The following is a 22,728-nucleotide window of genomic DNA, read 5'->3' as shown; positions in this document are numbered from 1 at the left end:
TTAAACAAGGCTTGTCCAGCTGATCCCTTTGCTCTCCCTCATATTGATCAAATCATTGATGCTACGGCTGGGTGTGAGCGTCTGAGTTTTTTGGATGCTTATTCTGGATATCATCAGATGAAGATGGCAGTTAAGGACCAGGAGAAGACATCGTTTATTACTCCCTTTGGAGCCTTCTGCTATGTTTCTATGCCTTTTGGGCTCAAGAGTGCCAGGCGGCTTGTCAGCGCTGTGTGCAGAATTGCCTTCACACTCAGATTGGGCACAACGTTAATGCTTATGCGGATGATATTTTGGTAAAGTCCAGAGAGAAGGAAACCCTGATAGATGACTTAAGGGAAACCTTTGATAATCTTCAGGTCTACAATATGATGCTTAACCTGGCGAAGTGTGTCTTCGGTGTGCCAACAGGCAAGCTCTTGGGATTTCTGGTTTCTAACAGAGGCATTGAGGCTAACCCGGAGAAGATCAAGGCTATTACCTCTTTAGCAAAACCCAAGTGTATCAATGACGTTCAGCATTTGGCGGGTCGTGTTGCTACTTTAAGCAGGTTCATAAGCCGGTTAGGTGAGAAGGCCATACCACTTTATCAGATGATGAAGAAGACGGATGACTTTGTCTGGAGTGATGCTGCTAACGCTGCCTTTGAGGATTTGAAGAGACAGCTAGCTGAGTCGCCGGTCCTTGCTGCTCCCATTGATAAGGAGCCCTTATTGTTATATGTGGCTGCTAACACACGTGTTGTCAGTGTGGCCATTGTGGTGGAGCGTAAGGAGGCTGGTAAGGAGTATCCGGTTCAACGGCCGGTTTACTACATCGGTGAGGTGCTTATTGAGTCCAAACAGAGGTATCCGCATTGGCAGAAGCTTGTTTATGGGGTGTTCATGGCCAGCCAGAAGCTTAAACAATATTTTCTGGGTCATCCCATCATTGTGGTCAGTTCTGCTCCTTTAGGGGATATCATCCAAAACAGAGAGGCTACAAGACGAGTCGCCAAGTGGGCTATTGAGCTTTGGCCTCATGGTTTAAAGTATGTGCCATGCACTGCTATCAAGTCTCGAGAACTAGTGGATTTCATTAATGATTGAATAGAGCTGCAGACGCCCGAAGAGAAGCCGGGCAACACATACTGGACTATTCACTTTGACGGATCCAAGCAATTGGAAGGCTCGGGGGCTGGAGTTGTTTTAGCTTCCCCTCGAGGTGACAAATTTTGTTATGTGCTAAGGTTGATGTTTCCCTGTACTAACAATGCAGCTGAGTATGAGGCCTTGCTCCATGGTCTTCGTATGGCTAAGGAGATGAGCTTAAGCCGGGTAAGGTGCTTCGGTGACTCAGATTTGGTAGCTCAACAAGTCTTAGGCAAGTGGGATTCCAAGGATCCTCTCATGGCGGCTTATCGCCATGAAGTTGATGCTGTTGCTGGACACTTCAAGGGCTATCAAGTGGAGCACATTGATCGTAGGAAGAATGAGGTGACTGATGCTTTAAGCCGTCTTGGATCTCAGCGTAAACCGGCACCTCCGAACACTTTCTTGGATATTCTGCATAATCCTTCTGTTAAGTTACCTACAGAGGAAGACTTGGCTGTCCCTGACCCGGAAGCAAAGTTGGTAGCGGCTCTTCATGTCATCCCAGATTGGACAGTGCCATATTTGGCTTACATGACCCGGGGTGAGTTGCCTGAGGATGAAACCTTGGCTAGGAAGATAACCCGACGGTCTAAATCAATGATGATTGCCAATGGCGAGTTGCATCATCGCAATGTCACTGGGGTGTTTCAACGTTGTGTTTCTCCTAAGGAAGGTCAAGAGATTCTTCGTGAGATTCATGAAGGAGATTGTAGCCATCATGACAGTTCAAAGTCCCTTGTGGCCAAATCTTTCCGTCATGGATTTTATTGGCTGACGGCTCACGCTGATGCAGAAGATCTGGTCAGCAAATGTGATCGTTGTCATAAATTTTTTACGGCGAGCTCACGTGTTGGCTCAAGAATTTAGGATGATTCCAATTACTTGGCCGTTTGCTATGTGGGGACTTGACATGGTTGGACCTTTCAAAAGATCCAAGGATAAAAAGACCCACCTCTTGGTGGCGGTTGATACGTTCACAAAGTGGGTGGAAGCAGAGCCGGTCAGTAAATGTGACGCGGCGACGGCGGTTCAATTCACGAAAAAGGTGATTTTCTATTTTGTTTCCCCCACAGTATCATAACTGATAATGGCACTAACTTGTCCAAGGGGGCTATGGAGGAGTTTTGTCAACTTGAGCATATCCGGCTTGATGTCTCATCAGTAGCTCACCCTCAATCCAATGGTCAAGCAGAAAGAGCCAATCAAGAGATTTTGAAAGGCATTAAGCCCCGGCTTCTGGTTCCTTTGCAACGGACGTCGGGTTGTTGGGTGGAGGAGTTACCATCAGTGTTATGGAGTATCAATACTACCCCCAACAGATCTAGGGGTTACACCCCTTTCTTCATGGTTTACGGAGCAGAGGCGGTTCTTCCTAGTGACATCCGCCATGACTCGCCCCGCGTGGTGGCTTATGCTGAAGCTGATATGAATAAACATGTCAGGAGGCACTTGACCTATTAGATGAAAAGCGTGACTTGGCAGCAGCCCGCTCAGCGATTTACCAACAGGACCTGCGCCGTTATCACAGCCGCCAGGTTAAGTCCAGAACCTTTCAAGAAGGTGATTTGGTGCTTTGGCTCATCCAGGATCAAACTGATGCACACAAGTTATCCCCACCTTGGGAAGGGACCTTTGTGGTTGATAACCCACAAGTGTAGGGGATCGCAATAGTTTTTGATAAGTAAGAGTGTCGAACCCACTGAGGAGCTAAAGGTAGAATAAATATTCCCTCAAGTTCTATCGACCATCGATACAACTCTACGCACGCTTGACGTTCACTTTACCTAGAATAAGTATGAAACTAGAAGTACTTTGTAGGTGTGATAGGATAGGTTTGCAAGATAATAAAGAGCACATAAATATAAACTAGGGGTTGTTTAGATAAAGATGCAATAAACTAAATATAGCGAGTGTGGAAAAGTGGTGGTAGGAGTTGTGAAATTGTCCCTAAGCAATTGACTACGTTACTAAACCGATAGCAAGTTTTATGTGGGAGAGGCATAAGCTAACATACTTTCTCTTCTTGGATCATATGCACTTACGATTGGAACTCTAGCAAGAGTCCGCAACTACTAAAGATTCATTAAGGTAAAACCCAACCATAGTATTAAAGCATCAAGTCCCCTTTTATCCCATACGCAACAATTCCCTTACTCGGGTTTATGCTTCTGTCACTCAAGCAACCCACTATAAGCGAATCATGAACATATTGCAACACCCTACAGTGGCACTCCCTCACGCTTGCGCGACACGGAGGACACAATAGGACAACAACTTAACCACAAGCAAATTAAACAAATCATAGCAATTCATCAATCACCGGTAGGACAACGAAAATCTACTCAGACATCATAGGATGGCAACACATCATTGGATAATAATATGAAGCATAAAGCACCATGTTCAAGTAGAGGGTACAGCGGGATGCGGGAGAGTGGACCGCTGAATATAGATGGGGGGAAGGTGATGGAGATGTTGGTGAAGACGGCGAAGGTGTTGGTGAAGATCGCGGTGATGATGATGGCCCCCGGCAGCGTTCCGGCGCCACCGGAAGCAAGGGGGAGAGAGCCCCCCTTCTTCTTCTTCTTCCTTGACCTTCTCCCTAGATGGGAGAAGGGTTTCCCCTCTGGTCCTTGGATCCTATGGCGTGGGAGGGGCGAGATCCCCTCCGAGATTGGATCTATCTCTCTGTTTCTCTCTGTTTCTGCGTTCTCATATTCTACCCCTTCACCGTTTCTTTAATATCCGGAGATCCGTAACTCCAATTGGGGTGAATCTTTCTCCCAGATTTTTCTCATAAAATTAGCTTTCTTGCAGCAAAAGAAGGGCATCAACCACCTTACAGGTGGCCCACAAGAGTGCCAGGCGCGCCCAGGGGGTGTGGGCGCGCCCCCTGTCTCGTGGCCACCTCGGACACCGTTTCACGTTGATTCTTCCTCCAGAAAATCCCAAATATTCCAAAATAATTCTCTGTCCGTTTTTATCCCGTTTGGACTCCATTTGATATTGGTTTTCTTTGAAACATAAAACATGCAACAAACAGGAACTGGCACTGGGCACTGGATCAATATGTTAGTCCCAGAAATAGTATAAAAAGTTGCCAAAAGTATATGAAAGTTGAAGAATATTGGCATGGAACAATAAAAAATTATAGATACGACAGAGACGTATCAGCATCCCCAAGCTTAATTCCTACTCGTCCTCGAGTAGGTAAATGATAAAAAAAGATAATTTTTGATGTGGAATGCTACATAGCATAATCTTGATCATATGTCTAATCATGGCATGAATATTAAGACACGAGTGATTCAAGGCAATAGTCTATCATTTGGCATAAAAACAATAATAGTTCAAGCATACCAACCAAGCAATTATGTCTTATCGAAATAACCTAGCCAAAGAAAGCTCATCCCTACAAAATCATATAGTCTGGCTATGCTCCATCTTCATCACACAAAGCATTCAAATCATGCACAACCCCGATGATGAGCCGAGCAATTGGTTCATACTTTTTAACGCGCTTCAGCTTTTTCAACTTTTACGCAATACATGAGCGCAAGCCATGGATATAGCACTATGGTGGTATATGGTGGTGGTTGTAAGGACAAAAAGGGAGAAGATAGTCTCACATCAACTAGGCGTATCAACGGGCTATGGAGATGCCCATTAATAGATATCAATGTGAGTGAGTAGGGATTGCCATGCAACAGATGCACTAGAGCTATAAATGTATGAAAGCTCAACAAAAGAAACTAAGTGGGTGTGCATCCAACTTGCTTGCTCACGAAGACCTAGGGCCTTTTGAGGAAGCCCATCATTGGAATATACAAGCCAAGTTCTATAATGAAAAATTCCCACTAGTATATGAAAGTGACAACATAGGAGACTCTCTATCATGAAGATCATGGTGCTATTTTGAAGCACAAGTGTGGAAAAAAGATAGTAGTAATTGTCCCTTCTCTCTTTTTCTCTCATTTTTTTTCTTTTTTTATTTTTTTCTTTTTTATTTTCTTTTTGGTGGGCTTCTTTGGCCTCTTTTATTTTTTGGGATTCTTTGGCCTCTTTTTACTTTTCATAAAGTCCGGAGTCTCATCCCGACTTGTGGGGGAATCATAGTCTCCATCATCCTTTCCTCATTGGGCAATGCGCTAATAATGATGATCATCACACTTTTATTGATTTACAACTCAAGAATTACAACTCAAAGATAGAAAAATATATGATTCTATATGAATGCCTCCGGCGGTGTACCGGGATATGCAATGAATCAAGAGCGACATGTATGAAAATCATGAAGGTGGCTTTGCCACAAATACGATGTCAACTACATGATCATGCAAAGAGCAATATGACAGTGATGGAATGTGTCATAATAAACGGAACGGTGGAAAGTTGCATGGCAATATATCTCGGAATGGCTATGGAAATGCCATAATAGGTAGGTATGGTGGCTGTTTTGAGGATGGTAAATAATGGGTGCATGCTACCGGCGAAAGTTGCGCGGTAAAATAGAGGCTAGCAAAGTGGAAGGATGGGTGTGCATATATCCATGGACTCACATTAGTCATAAAGAACTCATATACTTATTGCAAAAGTCTACTTAGCCCTGGAAGCAAAGTACTACTATGCATGCCCCCTAGAGGGATAGATTGGTAGGAAAAGACCATCGCTCGTCCCCGACTGCCACTCATAAGGAAGACAATCAAAAAACACCTCATGCTCCAACTTTGTTACAGAACAGTTCACCATACGTGCATGCTACAGGACTTGCAAACCTCAACACAAGTATTTCTCAATTTCACAATTACTTAACTAGCACGACTCTAATATCACCACCTTTATATCGCAAAACTATTGCAAGGAGTCAAACATATCATATTCAGTGATCTACAAGTCTTATGTAGGATTTTATGACTAACCATGTGAATAACCAATTCCTGTCATCTCTCTAAATTGATATAAGTGAAGCATGAGTGTTAAATTCTTTCTACAAAAGATATGCCCATGCTCTAACAAATATAAGTGAAGCAAAAGAGCATTCTACAAATGGCGGTTTTCTATGTGAAGAGAAACAGGCAATCCAAGCTTCAAATGATATAAGTGAAGCACATGAAGCATTCTATAAAGTCATACTCAAAAGATTTAAGTGAGGTGCAATGAGCATTCTATAAATCAACCAAGGACTATATCATACCATCATGGTGCATAAAGGAAAAATGAAAACTAAATGCAAAAGACGCTCCAAGACTTGCACATAATGCATGAACGAAACGAATCCGAAAACATACCGATACTTGTTGAGGAAAGAGGGGATGCCTTCCAGGGCATCCCCAAGCTTAGATGCTTGAGTCTCCTTGAATATTTACTTGGGGTTCCTCGGGCATCCCCAAGCTTGAGCTCTTGCCTCTCTTCCTTTTCCTCATATAGAGACCTCCTCGACTAGACACTTCATCCACACAAAACTTCAACAGAAAACTCGGTAAGATCCGTTAGTATAATAAAGCAAATCACCACTCTAAGTACTGTAGAAAACCAATTCATATTTTGTTTTTGCATTGTGTCTACTGTAATATAACTTTTTCATGGCTTAATCCACTGATATAAATTGATAGATTCATCAAAACAAGCAAACTATGCATCAAAAACAGAATCTGTCAAAAACAGAATAGTCTGTAGCAATCTGAACATTAACCATACTTCTGGTACCCCATAAATTCTACTAAAATTAGAAAAAATAAACAAGTTCTATAAAAAAGACATTGCAAAAGGAATCAGAACCATTTGACGTTCCAGCAAAAAATGTAAAATCAAGCACTACAGCCAAAGTTTCTGTCCTGCACCGTACAAACCAACAAGCATTGTAAACATCCTAAAGGCAAACCTTGGCACATTATTTTTATAATACAATGTAATTGTACAAGGGGATAATTATTTTTTATGAAAAGTTTCTGTAATCAAGATTCACAAAGTTTCCGTGAGCATGAACAAAGTTCAAGGAGCTCTCCCACTTCAACAATGCTTGTCTCTCTCACTTTCACTTTCCTTTTTGAAAAGTTTTTAGGTTCCTCTCTTTATTTTTTTTATTTTTAAAATATATAAAAGCACTCAACAGAAATAAATGAATCTGTAGAACTTCCGGGTTGTCTCCCTGGCAGCGCTTTCTTTAAAGCCATTAAGCTAGGCATATAGTGCTCAAGTAATGAATCCACCCGGATCCCAAGGTATATCAAAGCCAATTTTAATTAACAATGATTTGTAGTTTAGTAGTGAGCACAAAGTAACATATATCATGAAACAACGAAGTCTAACTCTCTTCCTATGCATCGGCATGTCATAAAAGAACAATTCATGCACACATAGTAAAGTCCAATGCATAGTATAAACCGTTTCTTGCAATTCTATCATATTGGAAACATAAAGAGGCAGAGATATAGTTCCTCTTTCATAATAATTTCAAGTAGGAGCAGCAAGCACATGCATATTATATCTATCAAAATTATCATGTGCAACGGTAAAAGGCAACCCATCAATATAATCCTTAATAAGCACAAACTTCTCTGATATAGTGTAGTTTGGAGAATTCAAAAAGATAATAGGACTATCATGTGTGGGTACAATAGCAACAATTTCATGTTTAACATAAGGAACTATAGCAAGTTCATCTCCATAAGCATAATTCATATTGGCATCTTGGCCACAAGCATAGCAAGCATCATCAAAAAGGGATATTTCAAGAGAATCAACGGGATCATAGCAATCATCATAGCAATCATCCTTCGGTAAGCACGAAGGGGAATTAAACAATGTATGAGTTAAAGAGTTACTCTCATTAGAAGGTGGGCACGGGTAGCTAATCCGCTCTTCCTCCTTTTGTTTTTCGCTCTCCTCATCATCTTTTTCATCCAATGAGCTCACAATTTCATCAATTTCTTCTTCCATAGACTCCTGCAAAATATTAGTCTCTTCTTGGACAGTGGAGACTTTCTCAATAAACGCATTAATATAGTAATTGTATTCATAATTTTCATATCAATATCTAAGTATAGCAAGATTTTCAGACCTATAAACATCATCATCTAAAGCTTCATACTTTTCAAACAAAGATTCAATTTCATAAGCAGCCTTAAAAGCAACAAATTCTTCAATTTGTTCAACATCATAGTAATCATATATACCATTAGCATAAGAAGCTAAGGTTTCATTATCATTAAATTTGCATGAAAAGGGAAGGTGTGGAGCCTTCATCCTAGAGCTACAAGTAATATCATATCTCAAGCATAGATCTCGAGCATACCAACACAACATAATAAATTGATCCCATAATAGTTTCCCTTTTTGGGTCGAGCGATAATCCCTAAAATATTCACGTTGATCCAATGTGTCTCCCATTATAAAGTTGAATGGGGTTTTCTCAGGATTATCAAAGTAGTACATAATATCTTGAACATAATGAGCATCGGGGGTTTTAGGAGTTACCCCATCTCATGAGTAGCAAGTACACCTAATTTTTTTGGTATTTCGTGTTCCATATCCATAACTAAAGATAGAGAACAATTTATAACAGCAAATAAAAATTACTTAGTGATAAAGCAAACAAGCACACACGAGAATATTCACCCCATGCTATGACTCCCCGGCAACGGCGCTAGAAAAAGGTCTTGATAACCCACAAGTGTAGGGGGTCGCAACAGTTTTCGATTAGTAAGAGTGTCGAACCCAACGAGGAGATAAAGGTAGAATAAATATTCCCTCAAGTTCTATCGAGCACCGATACAACTCTACGCACGCTTGACGTTCGCTTTACCTAGAACAAGTATGCAACTAGGAGTACTTTGTAGGTGTGATAGGATAGGTTTGCAAGATAATAAAGAGCACGTAAATATAAACTAGGGTCTGTTTAGATAAAGATGCAATAAACTAAATATAGCGAGTGTGGAAAAGTGGTGGTAGGAGTTGTGAAATTGTCCCTAAGCAATTGACTACGTTACTAGACCGATAGCAAGTTTTATGTGGGAGAGGCATAAGCTAACATACTTACTCTTCTTGGATCATATGCACTTATTATTGGAACTCTAGCAAGCGTCTGCTACTACTAAAGATTCATTAAGGTAAAACCCAACCATAGCATTAAAGCATCAAGTCCCCTTTTATCCCATACGCAACAATCCCCTTACTCGGGTTTATACTTCTGTCACTCAAGCAACCCACTATAAGCGAATCATGAACATATTGCAACACCCTACAGCGATACTCCCTCACGCTTGCGCGACACGGAGGGCATAATAGGACAGCAACATAACCACAAGCAAATTAAACCAATCATAGCAATTCATCAATCACCGGTAGGACAACGAAAATCTACTCAGTCATCATAGGATGGCAACACATCATTGGATAATAATATGAAGCATAAAGCACCATGTTCAAGTAGAGGGTACAGCGGGATGCGGGAGAGTGGACCGCTGAATATAGATGGGGGAAGGTGATGGAGATGTTGGTGAATACGGCAGAGGTGTTGGTGAAGATCGCGGTGATGATGATGGCCCCCGGCAGCGTTCCGGCACCACCGGAAGCAAGGGGGAGAGAGCCCCCCTTCTTCTTCTTCTTCCTTGACCTTCTCCCTAGATGGGATAAGGGTTTCCCCTCTGGTCCTTGGCTCCCATGGCATGGGAGGGGCGAGAGCCCCTCCAAGATTGGATCTATCTCTCTGTTTCTCTTGGTTTCTGCGTTCTCAGATTCTACCCCTTCACCGTTTCTTTAATATCCGGAGATCCGTAACTCCGATTGGGGTGAATCTTTCTCCCAGATTTTTCTCATAAAATTAGCTTTCTTGCGTTAAAATAAGGGCATCAACCTCCTTATGGGTGGCCCACGAGAGTGCCAGGAGTGCCCAGGGGGTGTGGGCGCGCCCCCCTATCTCGTGGCCACCTCGAACACCGTTTCGCGTTGATTCTTCCTCCGGAAAATCCTAAATATTCCAAAATAACTCTCCGTCCATTTTTATCCCGTTTGGACTCCGTTTGATATTGGTTTTCTGCGAAACATAAAACATGCAACAAACAGGAACTGGCACTGGGCACTGGATCAATATGTTAGTCCCAAAAATAGTATAAAAAGTTGCCAAAAGTATATGAAAGTTGAAGAATATTAGCATGGAACAATCAAAAATTATAGAGACGAGGGAGACGTATTAGTGGTCAGTAAGAACTTGAACAACGGGTCATACTACCTTATGGATGTTTGAGAGCACAAAGACTCACGTAAGTTGGAGGAAGAGACCCGCCGGCCATGGAATATCGCTCATCTTCGGCCTTACTACACTTAAGCCACCGGCTCTGGTGATGTACATATTTTGACGATGTATATATTATGATAAGTAATAAAGCAGGACCTTTGTCCTTTTCATCCTCAATAGTCATATGTGTTAAATAATTTCAAGTGATCAATTGGGGGCTGATCGTATTCGAATCTAGCTTGGTCCTCTTGATCCAGCTTATGATTGCATTCGAATCTAGACGTTAAACTTTATGGTCACTAGGGGGCTTCCTGTTCAAAAATAGGTCGTATTCGAACCAAAGAGAACATAGCTGTCGGTACCCTTTTGATCGGCACAATGCCAAACCCAAAAGGGGGCTTCTTGATCATATTCGAATCATAGCTTAACCCCTTTCTGGGTCCAACTTTGATCGTATTCGAATCAGAGTCGTTAAAAAACTCTCAAGGTCATTTGGGGACTTCCTGTTCAAACATAGGTCGTATTTGAACCAAAGAGAACATAGCTGTCGGTACCCTCTTGATCGGCACAACGCCAAAACCACTGGGGGCTACATGATCGTATTCGAATCCTAGCTTAACCCCTTTGGTCTAGTTTACTGGTCGTATTCGAACCAGAAGCCTCATTTTGTTTTCTTTGTTGGACTTAAGTATATATTCTGAGACCTGTTTTGTATTCATGTTTAAGACATATATATGTGGTCTTTGTTTAACCCAACTTGACTTTGAATGATAAGTCGCCAGGTATGTGACAAACGTCAAAACAGATGGAAGTCATGGCTTCTAAAGAGTGGGTTATCGCCCTTATTGCACAGGTCATCTAAACCGGCAGTATAATTTTGACATCGCAGGTATGATGTTGTTACAGTTATGTTGTAAGCTCTGATTCTTATTAGGTTTATTTATAACTCCTATTTCACATTAGTGATCATATGCGAGATATTTATGACCCGCCCTGCGGTAAACCACCGAGGGTTCTTGTGATCTATCTCTGTGTGCAGGATGTTTAAAGAACTTTCTTTTGCACAAGGAGCATAGATGATAAATATAAAAGGGACAAGTATAAGATGGCGGCTTAACAATGTTAAGCACCAAAACATGCACGATGGCACAACAAGCAAAGTCATTTCAACCCTATTACATTACTCCCCGAGTCCACATGATTAAATTGTTTTTCAGCTGGCCTACAAATATGAGCCACCCGACCGGGTTAATTCTCTGGTTGACCTGACGCCTCCGGATCAACCCTCTCCACCCCTTCGACCTGTTCCCTGTCCTGGAAGGTTGATGATGACCAGTCAATGCCATTCAAAGCTTCGAATTCAGCTTCATCATCAATTAGTCCGACCGGGTCAACTTCAAGGGCGAATGTATGCTTATGGATTGGTGGGATCAGGCTTGTCACTTTGTAATGTGGCCAGCTGGTACCTGGTGAGATCCACCTCCTCAGCAATCAGAGTGGCCACAGGGCGTATTTCCTTCACACATGCGACTAAGTCCTCTTGTTCAAAGGAAGTGCCATCCTCCTTAAGGCTTGGATACCCAATGGCGATGTTGGCTGGGTGTAACTCTGGTAGCCAAGCTTTGGCCCGGCTTAAGGCAGCCACGGCTCCGGCTCTTGCAGACGATCGCCTAAAAGCTTCTTTAGCACATCCGCCAAGAGTATGGGGACTTCATTGGACAGGGCAACTGTGGCTAAGGCACGCTGAGATCCAGTGTACAGTTGCTCCACCAACGTGTAAACCGCCTTCAATTTAACCAGCATGTCTTGATTGAGATTTGTGCTCCTGGGACCTGTATAAAAATATCAGGTGAGTTAATGACAATGCACATGTTAATATAGAGATTCAATATTTGACACTTGCAGGGCGACTTACCAAAGATTGCTGAGACCATCTGAGATACATGGCGTTTTAAACTAGATAGTTCAGTGGTCGCCTCTTCAAGAGCCGCCTCTGTATTCTCGGCTCGACGGGTCAACGCGATCTTTTCTTCAGCCCAGGACTTTTTCTCCGTTTCAAATTCTGTCTTCAGTTTCTCCTATTCAGACACTCTAAATTCAAACTTTGAATTGGCTCTTTGGGTTTCAATCTCCTGTGCCTGCAGGCGGTTCTCCAAGTCAGACATTTCTGATTGAAGTTGAGTGGTGGCAACCTGTACAAAAAATTATGAATATTGGCATACAATGTTAAAGTCCCTATCACTTTGCAAGCAAGACTACTTGGCACTTGGGGGCTAATGTCTATCGAAAGATTTTTCCAAGTGGCAGTTCATGAGAGTAAGTCCCAAGCACTTTGCAAGCAAGACTACTTGGCACTTGGGGGCTAATGTCTACCGAAAGATTTTTCCATGTGGCGGTTCATGAGAGTAAGTCCCAAGTACTTTGCAAGCAAAACTACTTGACACTTGGGGGCTAATGCATATTGCAGTTAAAGTTACACAAGTACTATATTCTACACAAGCATCTGAATGACCGGCTCATTCATTTTGATTAAACCGGCCCTTGGGGGCTACAGATTAAGCCAGATTTTTGCAGGTTTGACCAAAGGATATTACTAAGAATTATATGTTTGTTCTAAGTCTACAGCATATTCATCATAAGCAATAGACTTGGGGGCTGGCATAGTAAAGATAATTCAATGAAGACAAGAGATTATACCTTGAATTTTGGTGCATTTGTTTCACCATATCAATTTCAAGATCACGACAGCTGTTCACTTGGCTCAGATAGCCAGAGAAAACTTCACCAAGACTCAACTGAGAATAGTTAGCTATGTCAAATCTGACCTTATGCTTTCCGTTGGCAGAGCACTTGGCTAGCACGGTAGGTCTTCCTGGCTCAGTAAAGCCGGTCTTGATGATTTACACATCAGCATCAATAGGGTTGGCTGTCTTGGTTGGACCAGATGCTTCAGGATTTGAGCCGGCGGCATCTTGCTCGACAGGCGGGTCGGTAGTTGGCGTGTCATGAGCCGGTTCAGGTGGCGGCTCAGGGACAGTGGCCTCAGACGCCGCGGGCTGAAGATCCATTTCATGGACGACCTACTCTTTGAGCGGCTTATTTTTCTTGATCCGTTTGCTGGGCTTTGCTTTTCCACTACGTAAAGTTAAAGAGGTTAGTAAAAATATGAAGGTTGGCAAGGAATACAGGATAAGCAAGTCATTATTACCCTGGAGCGGTTTAAAAAGCCGGCATGTTTGATTGAATTGAATCGCCGGAGGAATGTGAGGATTCCTGATAATTTGAATCAGAAGAATTGAGCGGTTGACGAATAAAACCCGCCAAAGGATACAAAGAATTTAAATTGGAAGTGACCTCATTCCGGTGTTTCCGTGGCGTGTTGGGCAAGCCGGAGGAGAGTTTTGCATCCTTGCTGGTCCGGGTCTGCCTCCGGCTTTCATAAATCTGTCGCTTCAAAAGAAAGTCAGGGTCCTGGTAAGCTAAGGGGTGTGAAAATCTTACTTTCTGGGTTACTCTTCGGATTTTTTGTTGTGGCAAAGGCTCTGAGTCGGAGCAAATAATAGTTACCTCGTCAGCTCCTCCCTGACTCATTCCCGTGTCACCCTGATGATAATCAGTATCAATATGATGGTTAAAAAATGAACCAAGGGAGTCAAGGGTTACCTCTGACTCAGAAGAGTCATCCAGCTGAAGCAAGTCAGAAGCACTGGGCTTCTTTCCTCTTTTCTGAGCAGCGGCCTTCCTGGCAGCTTTCTTGGCTTTTCTGGCTTTCTTTGCAGCCTCATGATCACATTTCTTCTTCCAGAATTTATCATCAGCCTGGGAAAATCAGTGAAGGTTTGAGTTATGATGAAGCATCAAAGGTAAAGTAAAATAATTGGTTCTGGCGACTTACCACTAGAGCCGGGTTAGCCTTGCAGAAAGGGCTCAGGCCCACTTTACCGCAGTCGGCTAAGCTCTCGTTCAAAACTGACTTTGTCATATCGTCGATAACATTGTCAGGTAAGTTGTCGGGGCTATGGCGCAGAGGATCCTTTGCATCACCAGTGTAATCACACATTAACCCGGATTGGCGGCTCAACGGGATGATCCGCCATGCGACCCAACACAGGACCAGATCAATGCCGTTTAAACAGTTCCCCAGCGGCGCTTGGATATTTGCAAGAGTGGGGGCGAGTGTTTGGCGTTCGACGGCTGTTATCTGGTCAGGAAGCTAATGATGGGAGTCAAGACGTAGAGCACGGAAGCCAGGCAGAGGGCTCTCGTCGGCCGGAGAAGTGTCTTGACAGTAGAACCAAGTCTGGTTCCAGTCTTTGGGGTGACTCGGCGGTTGTGTATAGGGAAAAATAACATCTCTGCATTGTTGGATTGACACCCCGCCAAATTCCAAGCTAGGTCCATTGGAGTATTCATTCTGGCAGTTTAAGTAAAACAACTCTCTGAAAAGAAGGAGGTTGGGCTCTTCTCCAAGGTACATTTCAGAAAATAATTGGAAGTTGCATATATTGGACACGGAGTTGGGTCCAATATCTTGAGGGCGGAGGTCAAAAAAGTGCAAAACATCTCTGAAGAACTTTGAGCCGGGTGGCGAGAAGCCCCGGATCATATGATTCGTAAAGACGATGATTTTCCCTTCCTTGGGTTGAGGTTTCTATTCTGTTGGGTCAGGTGCATGATATGACATGACATCCTTCTTTGGCAGATAGCCGGTTATCACAAAATCATTGAGTGTGCTCTCGGTAACAATGGATTTCACCCAGTTACACGAAGTGGTCGTCTTGGGCGGCATTGTGAAGCAGGAAAGCCTAAAAGGAGTAAAATTGCCGGTTCAAATTTAAGATGGAATAAGAAATATTACGAGCACGTATTCAGACTAGCGGCTTATAAAGGGGCCTAATGGTATACGACTAATTACGTCAGGTTATTTTAATCACCGTGAGCAGTCAGGATTTAAGCCACCATGAGCAACTGATGTTATCTATTGAGCACTGCAATTTAAACCGGTGGTTTGAACCGCCATGGCTAGGTGGATCTATCAAAACACAGATATTTGGCTAAGTGTCATACAAACAAGTTTCACAGACTTCAACTATTATTTTGGATCAGCGGATGCTCAGAAAAAGGAAATAATCTAGACCTAAAAAGCCAGCACAGATGGGTTCATCAGCTCTAATGAGGTCTCTTTACAAAAAAAGGGGATCTACTGATATCAAAACTGGAAGCAAAACAACTATCGCATGAGTTTTATATTACTTTTGGATCGAAAGAGGTTGCGGTGGAGGAACTATGAAAAATCGTGATGAACTACGAAGAACACAGAGGAACTCGCAAACCCTAATGTGGATCTGAGGTGCGGAAAGATAAAAACTTACAACTGCAGATCTATTGCAGAGGGTTGCCACCGTTCTCTGGATCGATTCAGGGTTATGCAGCGGCCTGGACGAGGTTAACGGTGTGCTCTGCGGTGGCAGCGGAGCTCGAGAAGCAGAAGGGTGCGAGAGGTGGAAGACGATGGAAAGGGAAAGAATGAGGAAAGACCGGTCGTGCCTATTTATAAGGAAGTACTCATGAGTGGGCGCGGAAATCGAGGAGACCAAAATATGGTTATCCAACTGGTCAGACGCCTTGTTTCTCGGGACCAATATTAAGATAAGGATCCGTTGAGATATGTCGGGCAAAGTGTGAATTAATGACAGGTGACGTCATGGCGGGTTCTCTCAGATTCAGAAGATGACGTCATGGCGGGTTATAGACTCTCCTGCAGGGAAGCACAGAAGATTTTCTCAAGTGTTGAAGATTGACATGAATCAATTCAAATCAATCTGGGGCCTAATGTTGGGGATATAACTATTGGGTATGACCCACCAAGGGAGGGGCCTGGTTATACCTATGACGATTCTCCAGCCCAAGACGGTACTTGAAGATGGCGGTTCATTTAAAGGGCCCAAAGCCCAAAGGGGACTTAAGGCCCGTAGAGATAAACTGTTGTATGTATATAACTTGTATTGTAAGGCAGGAATAGAGAGAGACCGAGCCGGACACTGTTTATGAGCCAGCCGGGACTCTGTGAGCCGCTGGGCGTCGACCCCTATATATAAAAGGACGACCCGGCAACGGTTCAGGACAAGTAAGACAGATCGAGAACTAGGTCAAGCGGATTTGCTCCCTGGTAATCGAGACATAAGCAATACCACCCAAAACTGGATCGTAGGCTTTTATCTTCACTTCAAGGGGCCGAACCAGTATAAACCTCGTGTCCTTTGTCCCGTTTAACCCCTTTAAGCTTCCTAGTTGCGATGGCTCCACGACTAAGTCCTTACACTAGGACTTCTGACGTGACAATTCCACACAACAATCATATAAAACTATTGTAAACATGGCATGAATACTTCATAAATTATAGATACATTGGAGACGTATCATGGTGGTAGGTGCCGAGTGGGCAAGCGGCTTCTCCTTATCGGGGTCGACTGGCTGGAGCGATTCTTGGGTTGAGGTGGCCATGGATGGTCGCAGGGGTAACGGCGAGGAGGTAGAACAGAACTCGTGTGGCTGCGGCGGCAGGGAGGTAAAGCGGTCGAGGACGAAGCCAATATGTCATGATCCCTGTAGTGCTCGATGGGCCGACTTGGAACTGTGTAGTGGACCACATGTCACGTGATGGGTTTTGATCAGCTAAAATGAGCACAAATTCTAAAAAAAGCTAAAATGTTGGACATGTTGCTTGTTCAAAATAGAAAAAAATACTCCCACCGATCCATAATAAGTGTCTTCATATAAATATATATGAAAATATAGCGTGACTCTGAGATGCGGGCCTTCATCGTATCTCGTTTGGAGGAGGTGGTCCATCCCCTTTGCGACATTATGACTGCTTCACAGGGGTGGACGACTCTGTTCAGGGGATTCTTGGAGCGGATGGAGGTTGTTGCTGACCTAGTTGGCCACTTGCCAGAGCTCCCTCCTACGTCAGCTCCTTTTTCGATAAAGGGTGGATTTTATTGACTCAAAGTGAAGCATCAAGAGGATACAAATAAATGAGTACACATAGCTAAGATGCACACATCCAACACCAACACACGCACACAAAAACACGCCGGCAAATAGCGAAGTCATACTAGACCAAAGCCATGCGTAGGTGAGGAAAAAAAATAAAAAAGCCCCAAAGCGATCAGATCACAATCGGCAAACTATAACAATGGCCATATCTCCAGCGACAAGCTCATGTCACCATGTGGACGACGACATTCTTCAACAGCAACGCCTTAAGGAAGGGGCGACACTCAAGTGTCACCGACATCGTCAACTCCTATGGTTGAGCCCGTTGTTGGCTTCATAGATGAGGTGGATGTGGAGCTCTTTGGTAGCTTCTCACCTCGTGTTGGGTCCAGTTAGACACCCCCTGTGTTGCCGGACTTTGAGGGTGAGGCCTCTGCCGAGGTTGTGTCTCTGGTGCTGAAGAGCATGCCCAACTGCAGGTGTAGTGTGGGGAATCTGTTTTGCCTCAGTTGATGGAGAAACTCAAGCTGGGCTCTCTCCAGGCTTTGGAGGTGGCCTTGGTGCCCTTGCTACCCTCCATGGAGCCTTGTCGGGTGTCAGCCAGCCTGTTTCTCGGCATCATGGAGCATGGTGTTTTAGATGCTGTTGCCCCTCCCTCGCCTGTGACCACAGGGCAGGTGATGGCGGTGAGTGAAGTAACCATTGAGCCGGGTGCGCTGGCCCTGGTCTAGATGATCCTTTCATGACAGAGCTGTGTAACTTACTCGCCAACTTGGAAGTTGCTAGATCTAGTTTGGGCAGGTCGATTGCTTGCCTCTTGACAGGGACAACAATAAGGAGCAAATGCGAGAATGTGGGCAAAGGCAACAAGAGTGGCGCAATAGGGAAGACGTATGTGGCTCCTTGATCTTCGGCCTCTCGGCATGCCCTCTTGGATTGGGTTGTCATTGTGGTTTGGGGGTACCCGATGTCTTGTGTCGGGGATCACTTTGCGTGGTGGTTGTGTTGGCGATTTGTTCATCTGTGGTCCATTTGTATTGGTTTTCGTCTGGTTTCCCGTAAATTTACTAGACAATTTTCTTCTTCTTAAGTAATTGAAGAGGCAAATTTTTTGCCTCCGTTTCAAAAAATATATATAACGCGACTACATCGCGACCGTATGTTTTGCAGGTTTCCGGCGCAATGCATCGTAGTGCTCCTACGTATTCAGACCACTGATCATTCAACCGAGTTACCATTGAGTCGGTGTTACCTTCTCATCCGGCCGACTGTATATTCAAATGCCTTCTCTTCTTACACCAATGGACTCCGTACGGGAAATGTCGAGATGTTGAAGCAGTGCAGCAGACGATGGACAAACTTCGACACATCCATTACATCGCTTGTCCTCCTCTAGGGGTGGTTTAGGGAACTACGTCGTTTTGAGCCCGTGTGCTCTGTTTATGGGCCTTTGGCCATGTACCCCAACGCTATGAACTGGTTTTCCTTTTCTTTTCATTTTGGTGAAATCGTGTGCCTCTATCTAGTTTTTTCCCGATAAAGGGCACTTTTATTATCTCAAAATGTAGCATCAAAGTGATAAAAAGCATTAAGAGTGTCATCCGGCCTCTGCATAACTAGGATGCACACAGCCAAACAATAATAGTCTGATAAACTGAAAGATAAAAGACCGACAATTCAGCAACAGTAGAGTCCATAGACCGACACTATGCCTATGTCGAAATAGATGGTGGACCGATCCGGAGATTATGCTGCCACCCATGTTGGGTAAAAACCCTCCGTAGCCACCTGCTCCAACAACGTACACCCGCCTTGAACAACGGTTGGTACTCCGCTTGTTCTAGCGTACACCATGTATGAAGCGAGTGCGTACAATGGAAAATAACCTGCAAAGGAGAAGCATTTTTGTCATTAAAAACAACATCATTTCTACATAGCCAAAGCGACCATAATAAGGCATACGCACCCACCCTTATTAGCGTTTTGTACCTATTTGAAATGTCGTCCAGCCAATGACCAAAAATATTGGCAACACTTGTGGGCGACAAATTTGACGCTATTTGGATGGCTGACCACGTAGAACGTGCAAACTTACATTGCAAAAAGAGGTGTTTGATTGTCTCGTCATGAGTACAAAAACAACACTTCTTACTTCCCGACCAGTTGTGTCGTGTGAGGTTGTCTTTTGTTAGCACAACTCTCCTACGGAGATACCACATGAATATTTTGACTTTAAGTGGTACCTTCGCTTTCCAATTTTTTTGTTACTACTCACCAGTACCTCAGAATGCGTGAGTGCATGATACATAGAGTCTACTGTGAAAGACCCCGATGTAGTAAGGTTCCAGCGAAACACATCACGACCTTGTGTCAGGTTAATCGAATCCAGACGGGACAAAAGATTATTCCATGACATAAGTCGGGTGCCAATCAAATCCCGCCTGAACAAAATATTTGGCGGGGGTGAGCTGAGCACTTGCGCAATAGTATTATTCTTATCGCGTGCAATGTTGTACAAGGCAGGGTATTGTTCTCGGAGACTAGCATTGCCTAGCCAGATGTCTTCCCAAAAACGAATCTCAGACCTATCCTTTATCACAAAAGTCCCAAAGCGAAAGAGATGTTTCTTTGCCACCATTAGGCCAGCCCAAAAGTGTGAGTCTCCAGGTTTCCAATATACCTGAGACACTGCCTATTGGCCTATATACTTATGGTGCAACATGGTTTGCCAAGAACCATCCTTAGTAAGAAGTTTGAACAACCATTTACTAAGTAGGGCCTCATTCTTGACCTGCAGGTCAAGAATATTGAGGCCACCCTGGTCTTTTGGCCTACAAACCACACTCCATTTGGCCATCCTATATTTTTTCTTTTCACCATCTCCTTGCCAAAAGAACATGGACCTAAAATAGTCCCGTCTTTGCAAGACCCCTTTTGGGAGCTGGAAGAACGAAAGCATATAGAGAACCATATTTGCGAGGACAGAGTTTATTAAAACCAATCGTCCTCCAATTGAGAGCAACTTGCCTTTCCAACTGCTCAAGTGTTTCTCTAGCCGCTCCTCTACATGCTTCCAGGGCTTTATTAATTTAAAGCCGGGCCCTTCTTGTGTCTTTGTTCTAAAATAAATAAATCAACTGGAGTCATCAAAATAGAAGTGGACCCCGAATTTTCATTTGTTTGCCAAATAATTTGTATATAGCAAATGGACCCTAATAAATTTTTAATAATAATCCAACTCTACTCCTCTGCGTCATATGTGAGGTCGACGGTCCTGCATGGGACTGGCCTACCTCGTCATCATTGGTAGCTGGCGTGATTGAGGCAGAGCTGCTGAAGGATGCCTCTTTGGCAACATCACTGTGATGCTGCAGCGTTGTCCCCCCCTCCAATCCCTCAAATAGCCGGTTGCGCATCGTCTCATTGTTGGGGAATTACCAATGTTGTGGATGGTGCAGGCGTTGTGCACAAACGTGGGCATCGTCTGGTTGACTTCGATGATGATCTAGGGTCACCGCAACCAGGGAGTGGCTAAATTTCGTGTTTTGACCCTTTTGTCGTATAAAATCGGGATCTGACCCCGGTATGGAAAAATTTCGAGATTTGACCCTTTTAGCTACCACCGGAGGCCCTGGCGGTAGAGATGTACAGGCTACCGCCGCCACCCTTGGCGGTAGGTTCCGTTGACGGCTGTCTGGCCGTTAATGGGTGCTGACATGGTAAAGGGACCTACCGCCGCCATCCTTGGCGGTAGCCTCCGACACCCTACCGCCGAGGTCTCTAGCGGTAGGGTCCTGGAGGATAAGGTTTGGTGGGGTCCACTCACCACCCACTCCACTCATCTTCTTCCCCGGGCTCTCACTCTCTCCCCCTCTTCTCCCCCACCCAAGCACCCACTAGATCCCCCTCCATTGCTTGAGATTTGGCTGGTGGATCGAGCCCATGTGCATCACCCAAGGTACCTCCCCCATCCCCCCTTCATTTGGTTGGTTCAAATCATCTACTTTTGTTGGAATCAACAAGTTTTGCAACCCCCTAGTTTTCCTCTAGTTTAGCATTTATGGTGCATTTATGGGTCATTTATGGTGCATTTATGGTTGACCTAAGTAATACTCCCTCCATTCCTAAATATAGGGTGTATAGTTTTTGGCATGGAAATTAAAGAACGCACGTGGAGGGAAAATTCCACAAGTTTTGGGCGATATTACACCTGACTAATTGACATGAGAAAATAGAGGAGATTGCCTAATATAAGGAGATGTAATCAAATCCCTGAAAAATTTATCCAAACGAGTGGTGCAACGCAATACACCTTATATTTCGGGTTTTTTCTCAAAAATCTATACACCTTATATCAAGGAACGGAGGGAGTATGTGTCACTCTTTGTTGTGGCAAGCTAGCTTAAGTGTTAGGGTTAGGGGTTTAGTTATGTTAGGGTTAGGGTTAGGGTTAGTGCTATGATTAAAGTATATTAGTTGTTAGATTCAAAATCTTATATTTTAGATAGTTCATCCATATGAAATGACCAGTCCATGGATGACTCAATTTTGTTCCATTGTTTTTAGATGGATAAACTAGTAATGTGCATTATTTGGACAAGGCGACTTTCATGGATGGAAATGCCAACGAAGGGGAGGAGGCCATGGTTTTTGACACAAGCCCGAGCTATGATGATATTTGTCGTGAGAGTGAGAAGCGTCCTCAATTGGATTAACCCAAGTGATGGTGTGAAGCTTGTTGGGCGATATGATGTGGGAGTGGGAGTAAAATCCCGATTAAAGAGTATGCCCATCACCTCTCAATTGCATTGGGATGTGTATAAGGAGAAAGTTGAGGGATCACAAGACAAGTCACTTGAGTTATTTGCCACAAAGGTTGAAGTTCCTCGGCCACTACTCGACTTGAACCGGAAAGTGTCCTCCCCAATACATGATGTTGTCGTGGTGTATGAGCACAATGCCACCAAGTAGCCAACCAAATGAAGAGGACATCAATGCTAGAGCCATAGTTCTTCTAGGTGATGATCATGCTGGAGATGAGGCCGCTGCTCATGTTGATGAACATGCAAATGTTCATGTTGATTAAGATGCCATTGCTCATGTTGATGGAGATGCTATTTCTCAAGATGATGTGTATGCGGAAGAAGAAGAGATTCATTACAATCCCATTGGTGACTTGGATGTCATTGTGCATCAACAAGACATGGACCGGAACCTCCCTTATAGCCGTATGTGTAGGTATGAGTCGGATGATGAGGGTCCACCAGAAGAATTGGATGAGGATGGTTTCACGCCGCAAGAAAATCAAATTTACAAGAAGGTCAATGGCAAGGAAAGAGGACCCTCTTTGTTTCGTGATCT

This window comes from Triticum aestivum, chromosome 2B (genome assembly GCF_018294505.1).
Source record: "Triticum aestivum cultivar Chinese Spring chromosome 2B, IWGSC CS RefSeq v2.1, whole genome shotgun sequence".
Taxonomy (NCBI): domain Eukaryota; kingdom Viridiplantae; phylum Streptophyta; class Magnoliopsida; order Poales; family Poaceae; genus Triticum; species Triticum aestivum.
Note: the sequence above shows the minus strand (reverse complement) of the source record.